Raw genomic sequence first — 25156 nt, 5'->3', positions numbered from 1 at the left:
TACTTAAGTCGGCATTGTGCCTTTTGTATTTTATTCCGATGTAATTTCTGTGTTTCATCGTCAATAAGAAGGTCAAAGGGATACAGTAAAGCTGACGTGAAGCATCGGAATCTATAAGTGGTGTCACAGGAATGGTTCGAAACTTAGACAGTAAGAAGGGTCAGTTTTCTTGTACTTAAGTCGGCATTGTGCCTTTTGTATTTTATTCCGATGAAATTTCTGTGTTTCATCGTCAATAAGAAGGTCAGAGGGATACAGTAAACCTGAAGTGAAGCATCGGAATCTATAACTAGTGTCACAGGAATGGTTCTAAAACATAGACAGTTATACGAGTAAGTTTTCTTGTACTTAAGTCGGCATTGCGCCTTTTCTACTTAATTCCGATGCAATTTTTGTGTTCCATCGTCAATAAGAAGGTCAGAGGGATACAGAAAAAATGAAGTGAAGCATCGGAACCTATAACTAGTGTCACAGGAGTGGGTCAAAGCATAGACAGTTAGAAGAGTCAGTTTTCCTGTACTCAAGTCGACATTGTGCTATTTGTATTTAATTCCGATGCAATTTCTGTGTTTCATCGTCAACAAGAAGGTCAGAGGGATACAGTAAACCTGAAGAGAAGCATCGGATTCTGTATCTAGTGTCACAGGAATGGTTCAAAACATAGACAGTAAGAAGAGTCATTTTTCTTGTACTTAAGTGGGCATTGTGCATTTTGTATTTAATTCCGTTGCAATTTCTGTGTTTCATCGTCAATAAGCCGGTCAGAGGGATACAGTAAACCTGAAGTGATGCATCGGAACCTATAACTAGTGTCACAGGAATGGTTCAAAACATAGACAGTAAGAAGAGTCAGTTTTCTTGTAGTTAAGTAGCATTGTGTCTTTGTATTTAATTACCATGCAATATCTGTGTTTCATCTTCAATAAGAAGGTCAGAGGGATACAGTAAACCTGAAGTGAAGCATCTGAAACTATAACTAGTGTCACAGGAATGGTTCAAAACAGAGACAGTAAGAATATTCAGTTTTCTTGTACTTAAGTCGGCATTGTTCCTTTTCTATTTAATTCCGATGCAATTTCTATGTTTCATCGTCAATAAGAATTTCAGAGGGATACAGTAAACCTGAAGTGAAGCATTGGAACCCATAACTACTGTCACAGGAATGGATCAAAGCATATGCAGTAAAAAGAGTCAGTTTTCTTGAACTTAAGTCGGCATTGTGCCTTTTGTATTAATTCCGAATCAATTTCTGTGTTTCATCGTCAATATGAAGGTCAGAGGGATTCAGTGAATCTGGAGTAAAGCGTCGGAGTCTATAACTAGTGTAACATGAATGGTAAAAACATAGACAGTAAGAAGAGTCATTTTTCTTGTACTTAAGTCGGCATTGTTCCTTTTGTATTTAATTCCGATGCAATTTCTGTGTTTTGTCGTCAATAAGACGGTCAGAGAGATACAGTAAACCTGAAGTGAAGCATCGGAAACTATAACTAGTGTCACAGGAATGGTTCAAACATAGACTGTAAGATGAGTCAGTTTTCTTGTACTTATGTCGGCATTGTGCCTTTTGTATTTAATTCCGATTCAATATCTGTGTTTCATCGTTAATAAGAAGGTCAGAGGGATACAGTAAAGCTGACGTGAAGCATCGGAATCTATAACTAGTGTTACAGGAATGGTTCAAAACGTAGACTGTAAGAAGAGTTAGTTTTCTTGTACTTAAGTCGGCATTGTGCCTTTTGTATTTAACTCCGATGCAATTTCAGTGTTTCATCGTCAACAAGAAGGTCAGAGGTATACAGTAAACCTGAAGTGAAGCATCGGAATTTATAACTAGTGTCACATGAATGGTTCAAAACATAGACAATAAGATGAGTCAGTTTTCGTGTACTCAAGTCGGCATTGTGCCTTTTTTATTTAATTCCGATGCAATTTCTGTGTTTCATCATCAATAAGATGGTCAGAGGGATACAGTAAACCTGAAGTGAAGCATCTGAATCTATAACTAGTGTCACAGGAATGGTTCAAAACAAAGACAGTAAGAAGACTCAGTTTTCTTGTACTTTAGTCGGCATTGTGCCTTTTGTATTTAATTCCGATGCCATTTCTGTGTTTCATCGTCAATAAGAAGGTCAGAGGCATACAGGAAACCTGAAGTGAAGCATCGGAATCTATAACTAGTGTCACAGGAATGGTTCAAAGCATAGACAACAAAAAAAGTCAGTTTTCTTGTACTTAAGTCGGCATTGTGCCTTTTGTATTTAATTCCGATGCAATTTCAGTGTTTCATCATCAATAAGAAGGTCAGAGGGATACAGTAAAACTGACGTGAAGCATCGGAATCTATAACTAGTGTCACAGGAGTGGTTCAAAACTTAGACAGTAAGAAGAGTCAGTTACCTTGTACTTAAGTCGGCATTGTGCCTTTTGTATTTTATTCCGATGATATTTCTGTGTTTCATCGTCAATAAGAAGGTCAGAGGGATACAGTAAAGCTGACGTGAAGCATCGGAATCTATAAGTGGTGTCACAGGAATGGTTCAAAACTTAGACAGTAAGAAGGGTCAGTTTTCTTGTACTTAAGTCGGCATTGTGCCTTTTGTATTTTATTCCAATGATATTTCTGTGTTTCATCTTGAATAAGAAGGTCAGAGGGATACAGTAAACCTGAAGTGTAGCATCGGAATCTATAACTAGTGTCACAGGAATGGTTCAAAATCATAGACAGTTATACGAGTCAGTTTCCTTGTACTTAAGTCGGCATTGCGCCTTTTCTACTTAATTCCGATGCAATTTCAGTGTTTCATCGTCAATAAGCAGGTCAGAGGGATACAGTAAACCTGAAGTGAAGCATCAGAACCCATAACTAGTGTCACAGGAATGGTTCAAAACATAGACAGTAAGAAGAGTCAGTTTTCTTGTACTTAAGTCGGCATTGTGTCTTTTGTATTTAATTCCGATGCAATATCTGTGATTCATCTTCAAAAAGAAGGTCAGAGGGATACAGTAAACCTAAAGTGAAGCATCGGAATCTATAACTAGTGTCACAGGAATGGTTCAAAACATAGGCAGTAAGAAGAGTCAGTTTTCTTGAACTTAAGTCGGCATTGTCCTTTTGTATTAATTCCGAAGAAATTTCTGTGTTTCATCGTCAATAAGAAGGTCAGAGGGATTCAGTAAAACTGGAGTGAATCATCGGAACCTATAACTAGTGTCACAGGAATGGTTCAAATCATAGACAGTGAGAAGAGTCAGTTTTCTTGTACTTAAGTCGGCATTGTGCCTTTTGTATTTAATTCCGATGCAATATCTGTGTTTCATCGTCAATAAGAAGGTCAGAGGGATACAGTAAACCTGAAGTGAAGCATCGGAATCTATAACTAGTGTCACATGAATAATTCAAAACATAGACAGTAACAAGACTCAGTTTTCTTGTACTTAAGTCGGCATTGTGCCTTTTGTATTTAATTCCGATACAATTTCTGTGTTTCATAATAATTAAGATGGTCAGAGGGATACAGTAAACCTGAAGTGAAGCATCCGAATCAATAACTAGTGTCACAGGAATGGTTCAAAACATAGACTGTAAGAAGAGTCAGTTTTCTTGTACTTAAGTCGGCATTGTGCCTTTTGTATTTAATTCAGATGCAATTTCTGTGTTTCATCGTCAATAAGACGGTCAGAGGGATACAGTAAACCTGAAGTGAAGCATCGGAATCTATAACTAGTGTCACAGGAATGGATCAAAACATAGGCAGTAAGAAGAGTCAGTTTTCTTGAACTTAAGTCGGCATTGTGTCTTTTGTATTAATTCCGCGGCAATTTCTGTGATTCATCGTCAATAAGAAGGTCAGAGGGTTACAGTAAATCTGGAGTAAAGCGTCGGAATCTATAACTAGTGTAACATGAATGATTCAAATCATAGACAGTTAGAAGAGTCAGTTTTCTTGTACTTAAGTCGGCATTGTGCCTTTTGTATTTAATTCCGATTCAATATCTGTGTTTCATCGTCAATAAGAACGTCAGAGGGATACAGTAAACCTGAAGTGAAGCATCTGAATCTATAACTAGTGGCACAGGAATGGTTCAAAACATAGACTGCAAGAAGAGTCAGTTTTCTTGTACTTAAGTCGGCATTGTGCCTTTTGTATTTAACTCCAATGCAATTTCTGTGTTTCATCGTCAATAACAAGGTCAGAGGGATACAGTAAACCTGAAATGAAGCGTCGGAATCTATAACTAGTGTCACATGAATGGTTCAAAACATAGACAGTAAGAAGAGTCAGTTTTCTTGTACTTAAGTCGGCATTGTGCCTTTTGTACTTAATTCCGATGCAATTTCTGTGTTTCATCGTCAATAAGAAGGTCAGAGGGATACAGTAAACCTGAAGTGAAGCATTGGAATCTATAACTAGTGTCACAGGAATGGTTCAAAACATAGACTGTAAGAAGAGTCAGTTTTCTTGTACTTAAGTCGGCATTGTGCCTTTTGTATTTATTTGCGATACAATTTCAGTGTTTCATCGTCAATAAGCTGGTCAGAGGGATACAGTAAACCTGAAGTGAAGCATCGGAACCTATAACTAGTGTCACAGGAATGGTTCAAAACATAGACAGTGAGAAGAGTCAGTTTTCTTGTACTTAAGTCGGCATTGTGTCTTTTGTATTTAATTCCTATGCAATATCTGTGTTTCATCTTCAAAAAGAATGTCAGAGGGATACAGTAAACCTGAAGTGAAGCATCGGAATCTATAACTAGTGTCACAGGAATGGTTCAAAACATAGACTGTAAGAAGAGTCAGTTTTCTTGTACTTAAGTCGGCATTGTGCCTTTTGTATTTATTTCCGATACAATTTCAGTGTTTCATCGTCAATAAGCAGGTCAGAGGGATACAGTAAACCTGAAGTGAAACATCGGAACCTATAACTAGTGTCACAGGAATGGTTCAAAACATAGACAGTGAGAAGAGTCAGTTTTCTTGTACTTAAGTCGGCATTGTGTCTTTTGTATTTAATTCCGATGCAATATCTGTGTTTCATCTTCAAAAAGAATGTCAGAGGGATACAGCAAACCTGAAGTGAAGCATCGGAATCTATAACTAGTGTCACAGGAATGGTTCAAAACATAGACAGTAAGAAGAGTCAGTTTTCTTGTACTTAAGATGGCATTGTGCCTTTTGTATTTAATTCCCATGCAATTTCTTTGTTTCATCGTCAATAAGAAGGTCAGAGGGACACAGTAAACCTGAAGTGAAGCATCGGAATCTATAACTAGTGTCACATGAATGGTTCAAAAGATAGACAGTAAGAAGGGTCAGTTTTCTTGTACTTAAGTCGGCATTGTGCCTTTTGTATATAATTCCACTGCAATTTCTGTGTTTCATCGTCAATAAGAAGGTCAGAGAGATACAGTAAACCAGAAGTGAAGCATCGGAATCTATAACTAGTGTCACAGGAATGGTTAAAACATAGACAGTAAGAAGAGTCGGTTTTCTTGCACTTAAGTTGGCATTGTGCCATCTGTATTTAATTCCGATGCAATTTCTGTCTTTCATCAACAATAAGAAGGTCAGAGGGATACAGTAAACCTGAAGTGAAACATCGGAATCTATAACTACTTTCACAGGAATGGTTCAAATCTTAGACAGTAAGAAGAGTCAGTTTTCTTGAACTTAAGTCGGCATTGTGCCTTTTGTATTTAATTCCGATGCAATTTCTGTGTTTCATTGTCAATAAGAAGGTCAGAGGGATACAGTGAACCGGAGGTGAAGCATCTGAATCTATAACTAGTGTCACAGGAATGGTTCAAAACATAGACAGTAAGAGGACTCAGTTTTCTTGTACTTAAGTCGGCATTGTGCCTTTTGTACTTAATTCCGATGCAATTTCTGTGTTTCATCGTCAATAAGAAGGTCAGAGGGATACAGTAAACCTGAAGTGAAGCATCTGAATCTATAACTAGTGTCACAGGAATGGTTCAAAACATAGACTGTAAGAAGAGTCAGTTTTCTTGTACTTAAGTCGGCATTGTGCCTTTTGTATTTAACTCCAATGCAATTTCTGTATTTCATCGTCAATAACAAGGTCAGAGGGATACAGTAAACCTGAAGTGATGAATCGGAATCTATAACTAGTGTCACATGAATGGTACAAAACATAGACAGTAAGAAGAGTCAGTTTTCTTGTACTTAAGTCGGCATTGTGCCTTTTGTATTTAATTCCGATGCAATTTCTGTGTTTCATCGTCAATAAGAAGGTCAGTGGGATACAGTAAACCTGAAGTGAAGCATCGGAATCTATAACTAGTGTCACATGAATGGTTCAAAACATAGACAGTAAGAAGAGTCAGTTTTCTTGTACTTAAGTTGGCATTGTGCCTTTTGTATTTAATTCCGATGCAATTTCTGTGTTTCATCGTCAATAAGAAGGTCAGAGGGATACAGTAAACCTGAAGTGAAGCATCGGAATCTATAACTAGTGTCACATGAATGGTTCAAAGCATAGTCAGTAAGAAGTGTCAGTTTTCTTGTACTTAAGTCGGCATGTGCCTTTTGTATTTAATTCCGATGCAATTTCAGTGATTCATCGTCAATAAGAAGGCCAGAGGGATACAGTAAAGCAGACGTGAAGTATCGGAATCTATAACTAGTGTCACAGGAATGGTCCAAAACTTAGACAGTAAGAAGTGTCAGTTTCCTTGTACTTAAGTCGGCATTGTGCCTTTTGTATTTAATTCCGATGCAATTTCTGTGTTTCATCGTCAATAAGAAGGTCAGAGGGATACAGTGAACCGGAGGTGAAGCATCTGAATCTATAACTAGTGTCACAGGAATGGTTCAAAACATAGACAGTAAGAGGACTCAGTTTTCTTGTACTTAAGTCGGCATTGTGCCTTTTGTACTTAATTCCGATGCAATTTCTGTGTTTCATCGTCAATAAGAAGGTCAGAGGGATACAGTAAACCTGAAGTGAAGCATCGGAATCTATAACTAGCGTCACAGGAACGGTTCAAACATAGACTGTAAGAAGAGTCAGTTTTCTTGCACTTAAGTCGACATTGTGCCTTTTGTATTTAATTCCGATGCAATTTCTGTGTTTCATCGTCAATAAGAAGGTCCGAGGGATACAGTAAACCTGAAGTGAAGCATCGGAATCTACAACTAGTGTCACATGAATGGTTCAAAACATAGACAGTAAGAAGAGTCAGTTTTCTGGTACTTAAGTTGGCATTGTGCCTTTTGTATTTAATTCCGATGCAATTTCTGTGTTTCATCGTCAATAAGAAGGTCAGAGGGATACAGTAAACCTGAAGTGAAGCATCGGAATCTATAACTAGTGTCACATGAATGGTTCAAAGCATAGTCAGTAAGAAGAGTCAGTTTTCTTGTACTTATGTCGGCATGTGCCTTTTGTATTTAATTCCGATGCAATTTCAGTGATTCATCGTCAATAAGAAGGCCAGAGGGATACAGTAAAGCTGACGTGAAGTATCGGAATCTATAACTAGTGTCACAGGAATGGTTCAAATCTTAGACAGTAAGAAGAGTCAGTTTCCTTGTACTTAAGTCGGCATTGTGCCTTTTGCATTTAATTCCGATGCAATTTCTGTGTTTCATCGTCAATAAGAAGGTCAGAGGGATACAGTGAACCGGAGGTGAAGCATCGGAATCTATAACTAGTGTCACAGGAATGGTTCAAAACATAGACAGTAAGGAGAGTCAGTTTTCTTGTTCTTACGTCGCTGTTGTGCCACTTGTATTTAATTCCGATGCTATTTCTGTGTTTCATAGTCAATAAGCAGGTCAGAGGGATACAGTAAACCTGAAGTGAAGCATCGGAACCTATAACTAGTGTCACAGGAATGGTTCAAAACATAGACAGTAAGAAGAGTCAGATTTCTTGTACTTAAGTCGGCATTGTGTCTTTTGTATTAAATTACGATGCAATATCTGTGTTTCATCTTCAATAAGAAGGTCAGATGGGTACAGTAAACCTGAAGTGAAGCATCGGAATCTATAACTAGTGTCACAGGAATGGTTCAAAACATAGACAGTAAGAAGAGACGGTTTTCTTGTACTTAAGTCGGCATTGTGACTTTTGTATTTAATTCCGATGCAATTTCTGCGTTTCATCGTCAATAAGAAGGTCAGAGGGATACAGTAAACCTGAAGTGAAGCATCGGAATATATAACTAGTGTCACATGAATGGTTCAAAACATAGACAGTAAGAAGAGTCAGTTTTCTTGTACTTAAGTCGGCATTGTGACTTTTGTATATAATTCCAATGCAATTTCTGTGTTTCATCGTCAATAAGAAGGTCAGAGAGATACAGTAAACCTGAAGTGAAACATCGGAATCTATAACTAGTGTCACAGGAATGGTTCAAAACATAGACAGTAAGAAGAGTCTGTTTTCTTGTACTTAAGTTGGCATTGCGGTATTTGTATTTAATTCCGATGCAATTTCTGTGTTTCATCAACAATAAGAAGGTCAGAGGGATACAGTAAACCTGAAGTGAAACATCGGAATCTATAACTAGTGTCACAGGAATGGTTCAAAACATAGACAGTAAGAAGAGTCAGTTTTCTTGTACTTAAGTCGGCATTGTGCCTTTTGTATTTAATTCCGATGCAATTTCTGTGTTTCATCGTCAATAAGACGGTCAGAGAGATACAGTAAACCTGAAGTGAAGCATCGGAATCTATAACTAGTGTCACATGAATGGTTCAAAACATAGACAGTAAGAAGAGTCAGTTTTCTTGTACTTAAGTCGACATTGTGCCTTTTGTATTTAACTCGGATGCAATTTCTGTGTTTCATCGTCAATAAGCAGGTCAGAGGGGTACAGTAAACCTGAAGTGAAGCATCGGAATCTATTACTAGTGTCACATGAATGGTTCAAAACATAGACAGTAAGAAGAGTCAGTTTTCTTGTACTTAAGTTGGCATTGTGCCTTTTGTATTTAATTCCGATGCAATTTCTGTGTTTCATCGTCAATAAGAAGGTCAGAGGTATACAGTAAACCTGAAGTGAAGCATCGGAATCTATAACTAGTGTCACATGAATGGTTCAAAGCATAGTCAGTAAGAAGAGTCAGTTTTCTTGTACTTAAGTCGGCATGTGCCTTTTGTATTTAATTCCGATGCAATTTCAGTGATTCATCGTCAATAAGAAGGTCAGAGGGATACAGTAAAGCTGACGTGAAGTATCAGAATCTATAACTAGTGTCACAGGAATGGTTCAAAACTTAGACAGTAAGAAGAGTCAGTTTTCTTGTACTTAAGGCGGCATTGTGCCTTTTGTATTTAATTCCGATGCAATTTCTTTGTTTCATCGTCAATAAGAAGTTCAGAGGGATACAGTGAACCGGAGGTGAAGCATCGGAATCTATAACTAGTGTCACAGGAATGGTTCAAAACATAGACAGTAAGAAGCGTCAGTTTTCTTGTACTTAAGTCGCCGTTGTGCCATTTGTATTTAATTCCGATGCAATTTCTGTGTTTCATCGTCAATAAGAAGGTCAGAGGGATACAGTAAACCTGAAGTGAAGCATCGGAATCTATAACTAGTGTCACAGCAACGGTTCAAACATATACTGTAAGAAGAGTCAGTTTTCTTGTAGTCAGTTTTCTTGTACTTAAGTTGGCATTGTGCCTTTTGTATTTAATTCCGATGCAATTTCTGTGTTTCAGTGTCAATAAGAAGGTCAGAGGGATACAGTAAACCTGAAGTGAAGCATCGGAATCTATAACTAGTGTCACATGAATGGTTCAAAACATAGACAGTAAGAAGAGTCATTTTTATTGTACTTAAGTTGGCATTGTGCCTTTTGTATTTAATTCCGATGGAATTTCTGTGTTTCATTGTCAATACGAAGGTCAGAGGGATACAGTAAACCTGAAGTGAAGCATCGGAATCTGTATCTAGTGTCACAGGAATGGTTCAAAACATAGACAGTAAGAAGAGTCATTTTTCTTGTACTTAAGTCGGCATTGTGCATTTTGTATTTAATTCCGATGCAATTTCTGTGTTTCATCGTCAATAAGCAGGTCATAGGGATACAGTAAACCTGAAGTGAAGCATCGGAACCTATAACTAGTGTCACAGGAATGGTTCAAAACATAGACAGTAAGAAGACTCAGTTTTCTTGTACTTAAGTCGGCATTGTGCCTTTTGTACTTAATTCCGATGCAATTTCTGTGTTTCATCGTCAATAAGAAGGTCAGAGGGATACAGTAAAGCTGAAATGAAGCATCGGAATCTATAACTAGTGTCACAGGAACGGTTCAAACATAGACTGTAAGAAGAGTCAGTTTTCTTGTACTTAAGTCGACAGTGTGCCTTTTGTATTTAACTCCGATGCAATTTCTGTGTTTCATCGTCAATAAGAAGGTCAGAGGGATACAGTAAACCTGAAGTGAAGCATCGATATCTATAACTAGTGTCACATGAATGGTTCAAAACATAGACAGTAAGAAGAGTCAGTTTTCTTGTACTTAAGTTGGCATTGTGCCTTTTGTATTTAATTCCGATGCAATTTCTGTGTTTCATCGTCAATAAGAAGGTCAGAGGGATACAGTAAGCCTGAAGTGAAGCATCGGAATCTATAACTAGTGTCACATGAATGGTTCAAAGCATAGTCAGTAAGAAGAGTCAGTTTTCTTGTACTTAAGTCGGCATGTGCCTTTTGTATTTAATTCCGATGCAATTTCAGTGATTCATCGTCAATAAGAAGGTCAGAGGGATACAGTAAAGCTGACGTGAAGTATCGGAATCTATAACTAGTGTCACAGGAATGGTTCAAAACTTAGACAGTAAGAAGAGTCAGTTTTCTTGTACTTATGTCGGCATTGTGCCTTTTGTATTGAATTCCGATGCAAATTCTGTGTTTCATCGTCAATAAGAAGGTCATAGGGATACAGTGAACCGGAGGTGAAGCATCGGAATCTATAACTAGTGTCACAGGAATGGTTCAAAACATAGACAGTAAGAAGAGTCAGTTTTCTTGTACTTAAGTCGCCGTTGTGCAATTTGTATTTAATTCCGATGCAATTTCTGTGTTTCATCGTCAATAAGAAGGTCAGAGGGATACAGTAAACCTGAAGTGAAGCATCGGAATCTATAACTAGTGTCACAGGAACGGTTCAAACATAGACTGTAAGAAGAGTCAGTTTTCTTGTACTTAAGTCGACATTGTGCCTTTTGTATTTAACTCCGATGCAATTTCTGTGTTTCATCGTCAATAAGAAGGTCAGAGGGATGTAGTAAACCTGAAGTGAAGCATCGGAATCTATAACTAGTGTCACATGAATGGTTCAAAACATAGACAGTAAGAAGGGTCTGTTTTCTTGTACTTAAGTTGGCATTGTGCCTTTTGTATTTAATTCCGATGCAATTTCTGTGTTTCATCGTCAATAAGAAGGTCAGAGGGATACAGTAAACCTGAAGTGAAGCATCGGAATCTATAACTAGTGTCACATGAATGGTTCAAAGCATAGTCAGTAAGAAGAGTCAGTTTTCTTGTACTTAAGTCGGCATTGTGCCTTTTGTATTTAATTCCGATGCAATTTCTGTGTTTCATTGTCAATAAGAAGGTCAGAGGGATACAGTAAACCTGAAGTGAAGCATCGGAATCTGTATCTAGTGTCACGGGAATGGTTCAAAACATAGACAGTAAGAAGAGTCATTTTTCTTGTACTTAAGTCGGCATTGTGCATTTTGTATTTAATTCCGAAGCAATTTCTGTGTTTCATCGTCAATAAGCAGGTCAGAGGGATACATTAAACCTGAAGTGAAGCATTGGAACCTATAACTAGTGTCACAGGAATGGTTCAAAACATAGACAGTAAGAAGAGTCAGATTTCTTGTACTTAAGTCGGCATTGTTACTTTTGTATTTAATTACGATGCAATATCTGTCTTTCATCTTCAATAAGAAGGTCAGAGGGATACAGTAAACCTGAAGTGAAGCATCGGAATCTATAACTAGTGTGACAGGAATGGTTCAAACATAGACAGTAAGAAGAGTCGGTTTTCTTGTACTTAAGTCGGCATTGTGCCTTTTGTATATAATTCCAATGCAAGTTCTGTGTTTCATCGTCAATAAGAAGGTCAGAGAGATATAGTAAACCTGAAGTGAAGCATCGGAATCTATAACTAGTGTCACAGGAATGGTTCAAAACATAGACAGTAAGAAGAGTCGGTTTTCTTGTACTTAAGTTGGCATTGTGCTATTTGTATTTAATTGCGATGCAATTTCTGTGTTTCATCAACAATAAGAAGGTCAGAGGGACACAGTAAACCAGAAGTGAAACATCGGAATCTATAACTACTTTCACAGGAATGGTTCAAAACATAGACTGTAAGAAGAGTCAGTTTTCTAGTACTTAAGTCGGCATTGTGCCTTTTTTATTTAATTCCGATGCAATATCTGTGTTTCATCGTCAATAAGAAGGTCAGAGGGACACAGTAAACCTGAAGTGAAGTATCGGAATCTATAACTAGTGTCACATGAATGGTTCAAAGCATAGTCAGTAAGAAGAGTCAGTTTTCTTGTACTTAAGTCGGCATTGTTCCTTTTGTATTTAATTCCGATGCAATTTCTGTATTTCATTGTCAATAAGAAGGTCAGAGGGATACAGTAAACCTGAAGTGAAGCATCGGTATCTGTATCTAGTGTCACAGGAATGGTTCAAAACATAGACAGTAAGAAGAGTCATTTTTCTTGTACTTAAGTCGGCATTGTGCATTTTGAATTTAATTCCGATGCAATTTCTGTGTTTCATCGTCAATAAGCAGGTCAGAGGGATACAGTAAACCTGAAGTGAAGCATCGGAATCTATTACTAGTGTCACATGAATGGTTCAAAACATAGACAGTAAGAAGAGTCAGTTTTCTTGTACTTAAGTCGACATTGTGCTTTTTGTATTTCATTCCGATGCAATATCTGTGTTTCATCGTAAATTAGAAGGTCAGAGGGATACAGTAAACCTGAAGTGAAGCATCGGAATCTATAACTAGTGTCACAGGAATGGATCAAAACATAGGCAGTGAGAAGAGTCAGTTTTCTTGAACTTAAGTCTGCATTGTGTCTTTTGTATTTTATTCCGAAGCAATTTCTGTGTTTCATCGTCAATAAGAAGTCCAAGGGATACAGTAAATCTGGAGTAAAGCGTCGGAATCTATAACTAGTGTAACATGAATGATTCAAAACATAGACAGTAAGAAGAGTCAGTTTTCTTGTACTTAAGTCGGCATTGTGCCTTTTGTATTTAATTCCGATGCAATTTCTGTGTTTCATCGTCAATAAGACGGTCAGAGGGATACAGTAAACCTGAAGTGAAGCATCGGAATCTATAACTAGTGTGACAGGAATGGTTCAAATCATAGACAGTGAGAAGACTCAGTATTCTTGTACTTAAGTCGGCATTGTGCCTTTTGTACTTAATTCCGATGCAATTTCTGTGTTTCATCGTCAATAAGAAGATCAGAGGGATACAGTAAACCTGAAGTGAAGCATCGGAATCTATAACTAGTGTCACAGGAACGGTTCAAACATAGACTGTAAGAAGAGTCAGTTTTAATGTACTTAAGTCGACATTGTGCCTTTTGTATTTAACTCCGATGCAATTTCTGTGTTTCATCGTCAATAAGAAGGTCAGAGGGATACAGTAAACCTGAAGTGAAGCATCGGAATCTATAAGTAGTGTCACATGAATGGTTCAAAGCATAGTCAGTAAGAAGAGTCAGTTTTCTTGTACTTAAGTCGGCATGTGCCTTTTGTATTTAATTCCGATGCAATTTCAGTGATTCATCGTCAATAAGAAGGTCAGAGGGATACAGTAAAGCTGACGTGAAGTATCAGAATCTATAACTAGTGTCACAGGAATGGTTCAAAACTTAGACAGTAAGAAGAGTCAGTTTTCTTGTACTTAAGTCGGCATTGTGCCTTTTGTATTTAATTCCGATGCAATTTCTTTGTTTCATCGTCAATAAGAAGGTCAGAGGGATACAGTGAACCGGAGGTGAAGCATCGGAATCTATAACTAGTGTCACAGGAATGGTTCAAAACATAGACAGTAAGAAGAGTCAGTTTTCTTGTACTTAAGTCGCCGTTGTGCCATTTGTATTTAATTCCGATGCAATTTCTGTGTTTCATCGTCAATAAGAAGGTCAGAGGGATACAGTAAACCTGAAGTGAAGCATCGGAATCTATAACTAGTGTCACAGGAACGGTTCAAACATAGACTGTAAGAAGAGTCAGTTTTCTTGTAGTCAGTTTTCTTGTACTTAAGTTGGCATTGTGCCTTTTGTATTTAATTCCGATGCAATTTCTGTGTTTCATTGTCAATAAGAAGGTCAGAGGGATACAGTAAACCTGAAGTGATGCTTCGGAATCTATAACTAGTGTCACATGAATGGTTCAAAACATAGACAGTAAGAAGAGTCATTTTTATTGTACTTAGTTTGGCATTGTGCCTTTTGTATTTAATTCCGATGCAATTCCTGCGTTTCATTGTCAATACGAAGGTCAGAGGGATACAGTAAACCTGAAGTGAAGCATCGGAATCTGTATCTAGTGTCACATGAATGGTTCAAAACATAGACAGTAAGAAGAGTCAGTTTTCTTGTACTTAAGTTGGCATTGTGCCTTTTGTATTTAATTTCGATGCAATTTCTGTGTTTCATCGTCAATAAGAAGGTCAGAGGGATACAGTAAACCTGAAGTGAAGCATCGGAATCTATAACTAGTGTCACATGAATGGTTCCAAGCATAGTCAGTAAGAAGAGTCAGTTTTCTTGTACTTAAGTCGGCATGTGCCTTTTGTATTTAATTCCGATGCAATTTCAGTGATTCATCGTCAATAAGAAGGTCAGAGCGATACAGTAAAGCTGACGTGAAGTATCGGAATCTATAACTAGTGTCACAGGAATGGTTCATAACTTAGACAGTAAGAAGAGTCAGTTTTCTTGTACTTAAGTCGGCATTGTGCCTTTTGTATTTAATTCCGATGCAAATTCTGTTTCATCGTCAATAAGAAGGTCATAGGGATACAGTGAACCGGAGGTGAAGCATCGGAATCTATAACTAGTGTCACAGGAATGGTTCAAAACATAGACAGTAAGAAGAGTCAGTTTTCTTGTACTTAAGTCGCCGTTGTGCAATTTGTATTTAATTCCGATGCAATTTCTGTGTTTCATCGTCAATAAGAAGGTCAGAGGGATACAGTAAACCTGAAGTGAAGCATCGGAATCTATAACTAGGTTCACAGGAACGGTTCAAACATAGACTGTAAGAAGAGTCAGTTTTCTTGTACTTAAGTCGACATTGTGCCTTTTGTATTTAACTCCGATGCAATTTCTGTGTTTCATCGTCAATAAGAAGGTCAGGGGGATGTAGTAAACCTGAAGTGAAGCATCGGAATCTATAACTAGTGTCACATGAATGGTTCAAAACATAGACAGTAAGAAGAGTCTGTTTTCTTGTACTTAAGTTGGCATTGTGCCTTTTGTATTTAATTCCGATGCAATTTCTGTGTTTCATCGTCAATAAGAAGGTCAGAGGGATACAGTAAACCTGAAGTGAAGCATCGGAATCTATAACTAGTGTCACATGAATGGTTCAAAGCATAGTCAGTAAGAGGAGTCGGTTTTCTTGTACTTAAGTCGGCATTGTGCCTTTTGTATTTAATTCCGATGCAATTTCTGTGTTTCATTGTCAATAAGAAGGTCAGAGGGATACAGTAAACCTGAAGTGAAGCATCGGAATCTGTATCTAGTGTCACAGGAATGGTTCAAAACATAGACAGTAAGAAGAGTCATTTTTCTTGTACTTAAGTCGGCATTGTGCATTTTGTATTTAATTCCGATGCAATTTCTGTGTTTCATCGTCAATAAGCAGGTTAGAGGGATACAGTAAACCTGAAGTGAAGCATCGGAACCTATAACTAGTGTCACAGGAATGGTTCAAAACATAGACAGTAAGAAGAGTCGGTTTTCTTGTACTTAAGTTGGCATTGTGCTATTTGTATTTAATTCCGATGCAATTTCTGTGTTTCATCGTCAATAAGAAGGTCAGAGGGACACAGTAAACCTTAAGTGAAGTATCGGAATCTATAACTAATGTCACATGAATGGTTCAAAAGATAGACAGTAAGAAGAGTCAGTTTTCTTGTACTTAAGTCGGCATTGTGCCTTTTGTATATAATTCCAATGCAATTTCTGTGTTTCATCGTCAATAAGAAGGTCAGAGAGATACAGTAAACCTGAAGTAAAGCATCGGAATCTATAACTAGTGTCACGGGAATGGTTCAAAACATAGACAGTAAGATGAGTCGGTTTTCTTGTACTTAAGTTGGCTTTGTGCCTTTTGTATTTAATTCCGATGCAATTTCTGTGTTTCATCAACAATAAGAAGGTCAGAGGGATACAGTAAACATGAAGTGAAACATCGGAATCTATAACTACTTTCACAGGAATGGTCCAAATCTTAGACAGTAAGAAGAGTCAGTTTTCTTGTACTTAAGTCGGCATTGTGCCTTTTGTATTTAATTCCGATGCAATTTCTGTGTTTCATTGTCAATAAGAAGGTCAGAGGGATACAGTAAACCTGAAGTGTAGCATCGGAATCCATAACCAGTGTCACAGGAATGGTTCAAAACATAGACAGTGAGAAGAGTCAGTTTTCTTGTACTTAAGTCGGCATTGTGCCTTTTGTATTTCATTCCGATGCAATATCTGTGTTTCATCTTCAATAAGAAGGAAGGAGGAATACAGTAAACCTGAAGTGAACCATAGGAATCTATAACTAGTGTCACAGGAATTGTTCAAAACATAGACAGTAAGAATATTCAGTATTCTTGTACTTAAGTCGGCATTGTTCCTTTTCTATTAAATTCCGATGCAATTTCTATGTTTCATCGTAAATAAGAAGGTCAGAGGGATACAGTAAATCTGGAGTAAAGCGTCGGAATCTATAACTAGTGTAACATGAATGATTCAAAACATAGACAGTAAGAAGAGTCAGTTTTCTTGTACTTAAGTCGACATTGTGCCTTTTGTATTTAACTCCGATGCAATTTCTGTGTTTCATCGTCAATAAGAAGGTCAGAGGGATACAGTAAACCTGAAGTGAAGCATCGGAATCTATAACTAGTGTCACATGAATGGTTCAAAACATAGACAGTAAGAAGAGTCAGTTTTCTTGTACTTAAGTTGGCATTGTGCCTTTTGTATTTAATTCCGATGCAATTTCTGTGTTTCATCGTCAATAAGAAGGTCAGAGGTATACAGTAAACCTGAAGTGAAGCATCGGAATCTATAAGTAGTGTCACATGAATGGTTCAAAGCATAGTCAGTAAGAAGAGTCAGTTTTCTTGTACTTAAGTCGGCATGTGCCTTTTGTATTTAATCCCGATGCAATTTCAGAGATTCATCGTCAATAAGAAGGTCAGAGGGATACAGTAAAGCTGACGTGAAGTATCAGAATCTATAACTAGTGTCACAGGAATGGTTCAAAACGTAGACAGTAAGAAGAGTCAGTTTTCTTGTACTTAAGTCGGCATTGTGCCTTTTGTATTTAATTCCGATGCAATTTCTTTGTTTCATCGTCAATAAGAAGGTCAGAGGGATACAGTGAACCGGAGGTGAAGCATCGGAATCTATAACTAGTGTCACAGGAATGGTTCAAAACATAGACAGTAAGAAGAGTCAGTTTTCTTGTACTTAAGTCGCCGTTGAGCCATTTGTATTTAATTCCGATGCAATTTCTGTGTTTCATCGTCAATATGATGGTCAGAGGGATACAGTAAACCTGAAGTGAAGCATCGGAATCTATAACTAGTGTCACAGGAACGGTTCAAACATAGACTGTAAGAAGAGTCAGTTTTCTTGTAGTCAGTTTTCTTGTACTTAAGTTGGCATTGCGCCTTTTGTATTTAATTCCGATGCAATTTCTGTGTTTCATTGTCAATAAGAAGGTCAGAGGGATACAGTAAACATGAAGTGATGCATCGGAATCTATAACTAGTGTCACATGAATGGTTCAAAACATAGACAGTAAGAAGAGTCATTTTTATTGTACTTAAGTTGGCATTGTGCCTTTTGTATTTAATTCCGATGCAATTCCTGCGTTTCATTGTCAATACGAAGGTCAGAGGGATACAGTAAACCTGAAGTGAAGCATCGGAATCTGTATCTAGTGTCACATGAATGGTTCAAAGCATAGTCAGCAAGAAGAGTCAGTTTTCTTGTACTTAAGTCGGCATGTGCCTTTTGTATTTAATTCCGATGCAATTTCAGTGATTCATCGTCAATAAGAAGGTCAGAGCGATACAGTAAAGCTGACGTGAAGTATCGGAATCTATAACTAGTGTCACAGGAATGGTTCAAAACTTAGACAGTAAGAAGAGTCAGTTTTCTTGTACTTAAGTCGGCATTGTGTCTTTTGTATTTAATTCCGATGCAAATTCTGTGTTTCATCGTCAATAAGAAGGTCATAGGGATACAGTGAACCGAGGGTGAAGCATCGGAATCTATAACTAGTGTCACAGGAATGGTTCAAAACATAGACAGTAAGAAGAGTCAGTTTTCTTGTACTTAAGTCATCGTTGTGCAATTTGTATTTAATTCCGATGCAATTTCTGTGTTTCATCGTCAATAAGAAGGTCAGAGGGATACAGTAAACCTGAAGTGAAGCATCGGAATCTATAACTAGGTTCACAGGAACGGTTCAAACATAGACTGTAAGAAGAGTCAGTTTTCTTGTACTTAAGTCGACATTGTGCCTTTTGTCTTTAACTCCGATGCAATTTCTGTGTTTCATCGTCAATAAGAAGGTCAGAGGAATGTAGTAAACCTGAAGTAAAGCATCGTAATCTATAACTAGTGTCACATGAATGGTTCAAAACATAGACAGTAAGAAGAGTCTGTTTTCTTGTACTTAAGTTGGCATTGTGCCTTTTGTATTTAATTCCGATGCAATTTCTGTGTTTCATCGTCAATAAGAAGGTCAGAGGGATACAGTAAACCTGAAGTGAAGCATCGGAATCTATAACTAGTGTCACATGAATGGTTCAAAGCATAGTCAGTAAGAGGAGTCAGTTTTCTTGTACTTAAGTCGGCATTGTGCCTTTTGTATGTAATTCCGATGCTATTTCTGTGTTTCATTGTCAATAAGAAGGTCAGAGGGATACAGTAAACCTGAAGTGAAGCATCGGAACCTATAACTAGTGTCACAGGAATGGTTCAAAACATAGACAGTAAGAAGAGTCGGTTTTCTTGTACTTAAGTTGGCATTGTGCTATTTGTATTTAATTCCGATGCAATTTCTGTGTTTCATCAACAATAAGAAGGTCAGAGGGATACAGTAAACCTGAAGTGAAACATCGGAATCTATAGCTACTTTCACAGGAATGGTTCAAAACATAGACTGTAAGAAGAGTCAGTTTTCTTGTACTTAAGTCGGCATTGTGCCTTTTTTATTTAATTCAGATGCAATTTCTGTGTTTCATCGTCAATAAGAAGGTCAGAGGGACACAGTAAACCTGAAGTGAAGTATCGGAATCTATAACTAATGTCACATGAATGGTTCAAAAGATAGACAGTAAGAAGTGTCAGTTTTCTTGTACTTAAGTCGGCATTGTGCCTTTTGTATATAATTCCAATGCAATTTCTGTGTTTCATCGTCAATAAGAAGGTCAGAGAGATACAGTAAACCTGAAGTAAAGCATCGGAATCTATAACTAGTGTCACGGGAATGGTTCAAAACATAGACAGTAAGATGAGTCAGTTTTCTTGTACTTAAGTTGGCATTGTGCCTTTTGTATTTAATTCCGATGCAATTTCTGTGTTTCATCAACAATAAGAAGGTCAGAGGGATACAGTAAACATGAAGTGAAACATCGGAATCTATAACTACTTTCACAGGAATGGTCCAAATCTTAGACAGTAAGAAGAGTCAGTTTTCTTGTACTTAAGACGGCATTGTGCCTTTTGTATTTAATTCCGATGCAATTTCTGTGTTTCATTGTCAATAAGAAGGTCAGAGGGATACAGTAAACCTGAAGTGTAGCATCGGAATCCATAACCAGTGTCACAGGAATGGTTCAAAGCATAGACAGTAAGAAGAGTCAGTTTTCTTGTACTTAAGTCGGCATTGTGCCTTTTGTATTTCATTCCGATGCAATATCTGTGTTTCATCTTCAATAAGAGGGAAGGAGGAATACAGTAAACCTGAAGTGAACCATCGGAATCTATAACTAGTGTCACAGGAATTGTTCAAAACATAGACAGTAAGAATATTCAGTATTCTTGTACTTAAGTCGGCATTGTTCCTTTTCTATTAAATTCCGATGCAATTTCTATGTTTCATCGTAAATAAGAAGGTCAGAGGGATACAGTAAACCTGAAGTGAAGCATCTGAATCTATAACTAGTGTCACAGGAATGGTTCAAAACATAGACAGTAAGAAGACTCAGTATTCATGTACTTAAGTCGGCATTGTGCCTTTTGTACTTAATTCCGATGCAATATCTGTGTTTCATCGTCAATAAGAAGGTCAGAGGGATACAGTAAACCTGAAGTGAAGCATCGGAATCTATAACTAGTGTCACAGGAACGGTTCAAACATAGACTGTAAGAAGAGTCAGTTTTCTTGTACTTAAGTCGACATTGTGCCTATTGTATTTAACTCCGATGCAATTTCTGTGTTTCATCGTCAATAAGAAAGTCAGAGGGATACAGTAAACCTGAAGGGAAGCATCGGAATCTATAACTAGTGTCACATGAATGGTTCAAAGCATAGTCAGTAAGAAGAGTCAGTTTTCTTGTACTTAAGTCGGCATGTACCTTTTGTATATAATTCCGATGCAATTTCAGTGATTCATCGTCAATAAGAAGGTCAGAGGGATACAGTAAAGCTAACGTGAAGTATCGGAATCTATAACTAGTGTCACAGGAATGGTTCAAAACTTAGACAGTAAGAAGAGTCAGTTTTCTTGTACTTAAGTCGGCATTGTGCCTTTTGTATTTAATTCCGATGCAGTTTCTGTGTTTCATCGTCAATAAGAAGGTCAGAGGGATACAGTAAACCTGTAGTGAAGCATCGGAATCTATAACAAGTGTCACAGGAACGGTTCAAACATAGACTATAAGAAGAGTCAGTTTTCTTGTACTTAAGACGACATTGTGCCTTTTGTATTTAACTCCGATGCAATTTCTGTGTTTCATCGTCAATAAGAAGGTCAGAGGGATACAGTAAACCTGAAGTGAAGCATCGGAATCTATAACTAGTGTCACATGAATGGTTCAAAACATAGACAGTAAGAAGAGTTAGTTTTCTTGTACTTAAGTTTGCATTGTGCTTTTTGTATTTAATTCCGATGCAATTTCTGTGTTTCATCGTCAATAAGAAGGTCAGAGGGATACAGTAAACCTGAAGTGAAGCATCGGAATCTATAACTAGTGTCACAGGAATTGTTCAAAACATAGACAGTAAGAATATTCAGTATTCTTGTACTTAAGTCGGCATTGTTCCCTTTCTATTAAATTCCGATGCAATTTCTATGTTTCATCGTAAATAAGAAGGTCAGAGGGATACAGTAAACCTGAAGTGAAGCATCGGAATCTATAACTAGTGTCACAGGAATGGATCAAAACGTAGGCAGTAAGAAGAGTCTGTTTTCTTGAACTTAAGTCGGCATTGTGTCTTTTGTATTAATTCCGAAGCAATTTCTGTGTTTCATCGTCAATAAGAAGGTCAGAGGGATACAGTAAATCTGGAGTAAAGCGTCGGAATCTATAACTAGTGTAACATGAATGATTCAAATCATAGACAGTAAGAAGAGTCAGTTTTCTTGTACTTAAGTCGGCATTGTGCCTTTTGTATTTAATTTCGATGCAATTTCTGTGTTTCATCGTCAATAAGACGCTCAGAGGGATACAGTAAACCAGAAGTGAAGCATCGGAATCTATAACTAGTGTCACATGAATGGTTCAAAACATAGACAGTAAGAAGAGTCAGTTTTCTTGTACTTAAGTCGGCATTGTGCCTTTGGATTTAATTCCGATACAATTTCTGTGTTTCATCATCAATAAGATGGTCAGAGGGATACAGTAATCCTGAAGTGAAGCATCTGAATCTATAACTAGTGTCACAGGAATGGTTCAAAACATAGACAGTAAGAAGACTCAGTTTTCTTGTACTTAAGTCGGCATTGTGCCTTTTGTACTTAATTCCGATGCAATTTCTGTGTTTAATCGTCAATAAGAAGGTCAGAGGGATACAGTAAACCTGAAGTGAAGCATCGCAATCTATAACTAGTGTCACAGGAATGGTTCAAAACATAGACAGTAAGAAGAGTCCGTTTTCTTGTACTTAAGTCGCCGTTGTGCCATTTGTATTTAATTCCGATGCAATTTCTGTGTTTCATCGTCAATAAGAAGGTCAGAGGGATACAGTAAACCAGAAGTGAAGCATCGGAATCTGTATCTAGTGTCACAGGAATGGTTCAAACCATAGACAGTAAGGAGAGTCAGTTTTCTTGTACTTAAGTCGGCATTGTTCATTTTGTATTTAATTCCGATGCAATTTCTGTGTTTCATTGTCAATAAGCAGGTCAGAGGGATACAGTAAACCTGAAGTGAAGCATCGGAATGTATAACTAGTGTCACAAGAATGGTTCAAAACATAGACAGTATGAAGAGTCAGTTTTCTTGTACTTAAGTCGGCATTGTGCCTTTTGTATTTCATTCCGATGCAATATCTGTGTTTCATCTTCAATAAGAAGGTCAGAGGAATACAGTAAACCTGAAGTGAACCATCGGAATCTATAACTAGTGTCACAGGAATTGTTGAAAACATAGACTGTAAGAATATTCAGTATTCTTGTACTTAAGTCGGCATTGTTCCTTTTCTATTAAATTCCGATGCAATTTCTATGTTTCATCGTAAATAAGAAGGTCAGAGGGATACAGTAAACCTAAAGTGAAGCATCGGAATCTATAACTAGTGTCACAGGAATGGATCAAACATAGGCAGTAAGAAGAGTCAGTTTTCTTGAACTGAAGTCGGCATTGTGTCTTTTGTATTTTATTCCGAAGCAATTTCCGTGTTTCATCGTCAATAAGAAGGTCAGAGGGATACAGTAAATCTGGAGTAAAGCGTCGGAATCTATAACTAGTGTAACATGAATGATTCAAAGCATAGACAGTATGAAGAGTCAGTTTTCATGTACTTAAGTCGCCATTGTGCCTTTTGTATTTAATTCCGATGCAATTTCTGTGTTTCATCGTCAATAAGACGGTCAGAGGGATACAGTAAACCTGAAGTGAAGCATCGGAATCTATAACTAGTGTCACAGGAATGGTTCAAAACATAGACAGTAAGAAGACTCAGTATTCTTGTACTTAAGTCGGCATTGTGCCATTTGTACTTAATTCCGACGCAATTTCTGTGTTTCATCGTCAATAAGAAGGTCAGAGGGATACAGTAAACCTGAAGTGAAGCATCGGAATCTATTACTAGTGTCACAGGAACGGTTCAAACATACACTGTAAGAAGAGTCAGTTTTCTTGTACTTAAGTCGACATTGTGCCTTTTGTATTTAACTCCGATGCAATTTCTGTGTTTCATCGTCAATAAGAAGGTCAGAGGGATACAGTAAACCTGAAGTGAAGCATCGGAATCTATAACTAGTGTCACATGAATGGTTCAAAACATAGACAGTAAGAAGAGTCAGTTTTCTTGTACTTAAGTTGGCATTGTGCATTTTGTATTTAATTCCGATGCAATTTCTGTGTGTCATCGTCAATAAGAAGGTCAGAGGGAGACAGTAAACCTGAAGTGAAGCATCGGAATCTATAACTAGTGTCACATGAATGGTTCAAAGCATAGTCAGTAAGAAGAGTCAGTTTTCTTGTACTTAAGTCGGCATGTGCCTTTTGTATTTAATTCCGATGCAATTTCAGTGATTCATCGTCAATAAGAAGGTCAGAGGGATACAGTAAAGCTGACGTGAAGTATCGGAATCTATAACTAGTGTCACAGGAATGGTTCAAAACTTAGACAGTAAGAAGAGTCAGTTTTCTTGTACCGAAGTTGGCATTGTGCCTTTTTTATTTAATTCCGATGCAATTTCTGTGTTTCATCGTCAATAAGAAGGTCAGAGGGATACAGTGAACCGGAGGTGAAGCATCGGAATCTATAACTAGTGTCACAGGAATGGTTCAAAACATAGACAGTAAGAAGAGTCAGTTTTCATGTACTTAAGTCGCCGTTGTGCCATTTGTATTTAATTCCGATGCAATTTCTGTGTTTCATCGTCAATAAGAAGGTCAGAGGGATACAGTAAACCTGAAGTGAAGCATCGGAATCTATAACTAGTGTCACAGGAACGGTTCAAACATAGACTGTAAGAAGAGTCAGTTTTCTTGTACTTAAGTTGGCATTGTGGCTTTTGTATTTAATTCCGATGCAATTTCTGTGTTTCAGTGTCAATAAGATGGTCAGAGGGATACAGTAAACCTGAAGTGGAGCATCGGAATCTATACCTAGTGTCACATGAATGGTTCAAAACATAGACAGTAAGAAGAGTCATTTTTCTTGTACTTAAGTTGGCATTGTGCATTTTGTATTTAATTCCGATGCAATTTCTGTGTTTCATTGTCAATACGAAGGTCAGAGGGATACAGTAAACCTGAAGTGAAGCATCGGAATCTGTATCTAGTGTCACAGGAATGGTTCAAAACATAGACAGTAAGAAGAGTCATTTTTCTTGTACTTAAGTCGGCATTGTGCATTTTGTATTTAATTCCGATGCAATTTCTGTGTTTCATCGTCAATAAGCAGGTCAGAGGAATACAGTAAACCTGAAGTAAAGCATCGGAACCTATAACTAGTGTCACAGGAATGGTTCAAAACATAGGCAGTAAGAAGACTCAGTTTTCTTGTACTTAAGTCGGCATTGTGCCTATTGTACTTAATTCCGATGCAATTTCTGTGTTTCATCGTCAGTAAGAAGGTCAGAGGGATACAGTAAACCTGAAGTGAAGCATCGGAATCTATAACTAGTGTCACAGGAACGGTTCAAACATAGACTGTAAGAAGACTCAGTTTTCTTGTACTTAAGTCGGCATTGTGCCTATTGTACTTAATTCC

The sequence above is a fragment of the Schistocerca serialis genome, chromosome 10, assembly GCF_023864345.2.
Source record: "Schistocerca serialis cubense isolate TAMUIC-IGC-003099 chromosome 10, iqSchSeri2.2, whole genome shotgun sequence".
Classification (NCBI taxonomy): Eukaryota; Metazoa; Arthropoda; class Insecta; order Orthoptera; family Acrididae; genus Schistocerca; species Schistocerca serialis.
Note: the sequence above shows the minus strand (reverse complement) of the source record.